This window comes from Miscanthus floridulus, chromosome 19 (genome assembly GCF_019320115.1).
Source record: "Miscanthus floridulus cultivar M001 chromosome 19, ASM1932011v1, whole genome shotgun sequence".
In the NCBI taxonomy this organism is placed as follows: domain Eukaryota; kingdom Viridiplantae; phylum Streptophyta; class Magnoliopsida; order Poales; family Poaceae; genus Miscanthus; species Miscanthus floridulus.
Genome location: NC_089598.1, coordinates 81,488,560 through 81,494,569, shown reverse-complemented (window position 1 = coordinate 81,494,569; position 6,010 = coordinate 81,488,560).

Sequence of the window (6,010 nt, the reverse complement as noted above, 5' to 3'; positions counted from 1 at the left end):
TGCGACTTGGAAGCCGTGTAGGGCGCCGAAGTCGCGGTTGAGAGCAGGTGAGTTGCGGGAGTGAGTCGCCGGCGGCGACTGGCGGATTCCCCGCGATGACTGCGGGGATCGAGACTGTCAGTGTCAGTGTATTTTACGGGTTTTCGGATTTCGTCCGGCCGGAACAACGGCCAGGAAATGACGCTATCCCTCATTTGGTAGCCCAAAGCAAATTCGGCCTAGTCCCTAGTCCAAGGGAATGGGTATTTGAGTTTGAGGCCCATGAAAGAAACGGGCTGCATTCGTTTCAAACTCCTTGTATATAGAACGTAAAATATGTCTTTTGCTAAAAAAAAAGAACGTAAAATATGTCTGTGTTTGTTTTTGTGATTAAATCTGAGATACTATCATTTACCCCTTCATTTCTATATTGTTTGATACATTTTCCTAAAACCTGTGACAGATATGGTCTATTTTTACCTGCATAGCCCTCTATTTTTTTTGCGAGGTACCCCTATAGGTTTAACACCGTGACCAAAATGTTCTGCATTGAGTATGTAACAAAAACAATAAATCTATAAAGTTCGGGAAACCCATCAAGTTAAGTGCTACTCTCCTGGTCCTAGATGGAAATGGAGAGTTCACTGCCTGATTTCATGTGCTTGAGTATCTGATGTCTGCCCCATAGGGCCTTCTTGCTTAGATTTGTGACAAGAGCGAGTGATAATCAGATTTCACTCCATGTCCTTTTTGTCATATAAGCAAAAGATACAGAAGTTGTTTTCTCTATGTCACTTGAACATTTTTTTAAAAAAATGGTGTGGATCTATTTCCTCTATTTTGTGACATAATTGATCTAGATTTGTCTTATGCCTATTTTCACATTCACTATAAATAAAAAAATGTTAAACAAGTTGACAACTCAAAGATTCCTATTTTTTATTATTATTATTATTATTATTATTATTATTATTATTATTATTATTATTATTATTATTATTATTATTATTATTATAAATGCATTATCTTAGTATCTGAATCCGATGATAATTCCAAAGATTGCCATTCATAACGCGTAACTCTTTCTATTTAATTATTATTATTGTTGTTGTTGTTGTTGTTGATGATGATGATGATGTTGTTGTTGTTGTTGTTGTTGTTCTTATTATTATTATTATTATTATTATTATTATTATTATTATTATTATTATTATTATTAATGCATTTTCTTAGTATCTGAATCCAATGATAATTCTCAAAGCTTACAAATTGTCACATTAATCGAAGCTAAAATCAAAGTGCCTCTATACATGATGGTAAATTACCCACTACTACCATTACATAAAAAATAACCAAAAATTCCGCTACACATGTTTTGATATAACTTGTCCATGACATTATTAAATACTAACATGAAGCCAACAACATATGCCTTACTTCTGGAAATGAAACTAAAATAATATAAAATATGATAAAATAGAAAAAAAAATTACTCCAATAGTGAGAGAAAAAAATCTCTAGTACAAAAGAATAATCGATCTATTAGTACTCTAGAAAAATACAAGCATTTCTATATTCTGGACATCAGGCGGATGGTCGCTTAATGAAAAACAAACAGTGCAACTTATTCTTCCTTCTTCTTGATAGATGCATATGGTTTATCGGTCTAGATAGTCAAAGGTCAAAGCTATTGTGCCTCACAACAGTGGAAGGGACAACTCTATGTGAGGGTGACAGGGCGTTGACACTTAGGATATTACAAGCTCCATAGTGGTATCAAGTGCTAGCTGATCTTAGATTGCATGTCCTAGAGGATGCCCGAGATGAATGCAATGAGAGAGAAAAAGATATGCCCAATTAGTAACATTATGATCGATATAGGTGGAACCACAATGAGTATGAGAGGGTACATGTGTTTCATTTCCATAATAAGCACCCATACCTTTAGGCTACAACATTAGTAGGCAACAAGATATACGAAGCGATCGACATATTTGCTAGTGGAATCGCAATCTCTAGCAGCAACAAGAAATGCCAATGAAGTGACCAACCGATGAGCATGACATAAGGGTTTAATGGTGCTATCCCCGCTCGGTCTCCAATAGCTGCTGCTAGTGGACGCTGCATCCTTGACAGATTGGTTGATGATACACCGCAATGGAATCCACAGCTGACAGCGTAAGGGATTCAACTCTATGCTCTTGCTCGTCTCTTGGATCGTTTGGAAGGAGAGGTACCAAAGAGTGTTTGATGGTTGTGCACGGCTACAGGCTCAAAATCTGCATAGATATTATTGTGGCAGAGGGGAACGTTTGGATCAAGGCGGGCTTCTCCAACCTGTCGACGCTCCTTGGCTTGTTGAGTGCTTAGGATCCTCGCTCGAGTTGCAAGAATGTATATCAATGTAGCGAGTATCAGAATTTTAGGCTAGCCATGTTCTTGGTAGTTGTACCATCATGTATGCAGCACCATGCTCCACCGCTCCTTGCGTCTAGACACTTGGTGCCTAGCGCTTTGTACTATGGTTTCTGTTGGAAATATGTGCCTAAAATATATTTCAGATTTTGTTTGGAGGAAAAACTCATAGATAAAAAATAATGCAAGCATGTAACACAAGTAAACAGGCAACATACTGACTAGAACATGATTGCGCAAGGAAATTACTCAATGATCTCGCGCAGAACGTAGTCAAACGTGTTGAAGTAAATGTTGCAGATCACCAAGCGGTCGCGTGTAGACGCTGCCCAAAAACCTGATTGCCGCCCCGTGCAGGAGTCTCGCGGTAGTGGTTTCAGAGATCCCGCTCTCTTCAAGTCCGGTGCACGCTGAACTCAAAGGTCGATGAGGCGCGGCAGTGAGAAGCTCAGCACAGCGAGTGAGAAGGTGAGCGTATGAATGCGTACCCTTCAACCAGGACTTCTCCTGATTTTATAGGCCTTCATAGTGCATCAATTCCCCTCATCAAGCAGTAAAAACTGTCTAATTTAATGACAGAAAATGCTGCAATCAAATAGCAGAAACTGACACACCTTATTACTGTTTAAAACGGTAGTTTCAATCACATTGAAGCGCCATTACGCTCAGCATAAAAAAAAGAAACTGCACAAATAATAGCCTGTTGTACACGTACGCGCCCCGCTCGTCGCAAGTCACAAGTCACGCGAAAAATGCGCTCGAGCTGCGCGTGCGTGTAGCAACAGTCTCCTTCTCTCTCATTTTCACCTATTTTGCATAGAGAGGAGACTCTCATATTTAAGCAAGGCAACCTTTCCTTGAATTAGCAATATGGGACTATAGGTTGTGCATGCTTTGGAATTTTTTAGATTAGGCCAAACATAGGCCTAAATCCAACAATCCCCCACCAATTCCAAAGCTGTTGTACTAAACATTCTTTATATATACCAGATTTTTAGTATAAGTCCCGTACGGGTTGAACTTACACCTAGATCAACCAGGTCCATCTTCCAGCAGCTTGTGAATAGACTAAGCCTTAAATTCATAGCTTTTTGCTGTCAGATTTCTCTTGAAGATCCAACTAGTACTAGGCTGCAAGAACGCCAAGTCCAAACGGAGCTTTTAAAGGTCTTGCTCCTCGATCTTCTCATGAGCTTTCCAAAGAGTACCCCACTCTCATGAACTGCGACCTAACAGTTTAGCTCACATTGGTGTATTCATTTTAGGTGTCCTGTAGGATGATACATTTTCCCTCGGTGGACACTAGAATACATTAAGGCATAATAGCCAGCCTTCCATACAGAAGAGAGTATATTTCATGGAACATGGATAATTTTTATTTTTTTAAACAGTCTGTACTCCCTGTTACAACAGTAGCTTGTTTTTCTTATTTTTCCAAATCAGGGATCTCCTATCAAAGAAATGAGTTGCCATTACTTTGCAACTAAATGGGTCTCAACCCCATGTCCATGTTTGCAACAGAAATCACTGTCCGTGCAAGCCCTTTTGTAAAGGGATCTGCTAGATTTTTCTCACTGTGAATATAATTCACAGCAATTACTTCCGAGTTTTTCAGCTTTCTAACAGATTTAAGCCTCCGCTTCACATGTCTCGAGGACTTTAATTGCATCTGCATCAAAAATCCAGTTGGAATCACTATATCCTTCCAATACAGATGGATAACCAGTATAGTGAATTCAATATTCGATTGTACCTCTCAGGTAACGTAGCACTCTCTCTAGTGCATCCCAATGATCCTTCCCTGGATTGGAAGTAAAATGATTTAATTTGCTCACACCAAAGATATATCAGGACGTGTTGCACCAGCGAGATACAAGAGGGACCCAATTATTTGTGAATATCTCAAATGGTCCAACCCTTCGTCTTTATTTGTTCTTAGCTTTACACTAGCATCGTAGGGCGTAGGGGATACTTTGGCATTCTCAAAGCCAAAGCGACACAGTATTTTTTCCATATAATGAGATTGATTTAGAATAATCCCATTCTTATTTTTGATCAACTTAATATTCAGGATAACACTTGCTTTACCCAGATCCTTCATGTCGAAGCATGAAGATAAGAATGATTTGACCTCGTCAATCACGGCAGTGTTAGTCCCAAATATGAGTATATCATCCACATACAAGCACAAGATCACTGTTTGAGCCCCACCATGGCGATAGTATACACACTTATCTGCTTCGTTTACAACAAAACCAGCAGAGGTTAAGGTTTGATCAAATTTTTCATGCCATTGTTTGGGTGCTTGTTTTAGGCCATATAATGATTTTAACACTCTGCAAACTTTACCCTCCTGTCCCTTAGCCACAAAACCATCAGGTTGCTCCATATAGATTTCTTCCTCCAACTCTCCATTAAGAAAAGCTATCTTTACATCCATTTGATGAATATGTAGACCATAGGAAGCAACTAATGCAATGAGCACCCTAATGGTGGTTAACCTGGCCACAGGTGAATAGGTGTCAAAATAATCTTCACCTTCTTTCTGGGTAAAGCCTTTGGCCACAAGCATCGCTTTATATTTTTCAATCGTGCCATCTGGTCTCATCTTTTTCTTGAAAATCCACTTACATCCAATAGGTTTGCACCCAATAGGACGTTCAGTGATTTCCCAAGTCTCATTTGTCATGATGGAGTCCATCTCACTACGGACTGCCTCTTTCCAATAGTCAGCATCCGAAGACGCATAAGCATCAGCCAGAGTCGTAGGCACGTCATCCACAAGGTATACAATAAAGTTATCTCCAAAAGATTTATGAACCTTTTGTCTCTTACTCCTGCATGGAGTGATGTCTAAATTGTTATCCTCCTCATTATTCTCTCGCAGAGGTATGTTCTCAACTTGTTCAGAGTTAGGAATGGCTGCATCCAGATTTTCTAAAGTACTGCTACTCGGTCTCATAGGAAAGATATCCTCAAAGAAAGTAACATCCTTAGACTCCATTATTGTATCTACTATAATCTCTGGAGTATCGAATTTAACTACCAAGAATCTATAGGCAGGACTATTCTGAGCGTATCCTATAAAAATGCAATCGACTGTTTTCGGCCCAAGTTTCCTTTTCTTCGGCTCTGGAATGTTGACTTTCGCCAAACATCCCCACGTTCGCAGAAAGTTGACATTGGGTTTTCTGCCCCTCCATGCCTCGTATGGAGTTATGTCACTTCTCTTGGGGATAACTCTATTGAGCACAAAATTTACAGTCAAGATTGCTTCCCCCCACCACATCTTTGGCATACCGGCACTCTCTAATAAGGCGTTCACCAAATCTGTAAGTGACCGGTTTTTCCTCTCAGCTACACCATTTGATTGTGGTGAATGGGGTGGTGTAAATTCATGGATAATCCCATTCCCAGAACAGAAATTAGAAAAATCATTAGAGATATACTCTCCTCCCCGATCATCTCTAAGTCTCTTAATCTTCTTTTCTAACTGGTTCTCAACCTCGGCCTTATATATTCTAAAATAGTTCAGCGCTTTATCCTTAGACTTCAGCAAGTAAACATAACAGTAACATGTTGCATCATCAATAAAAGTAAGAAAATACTTTTTTCC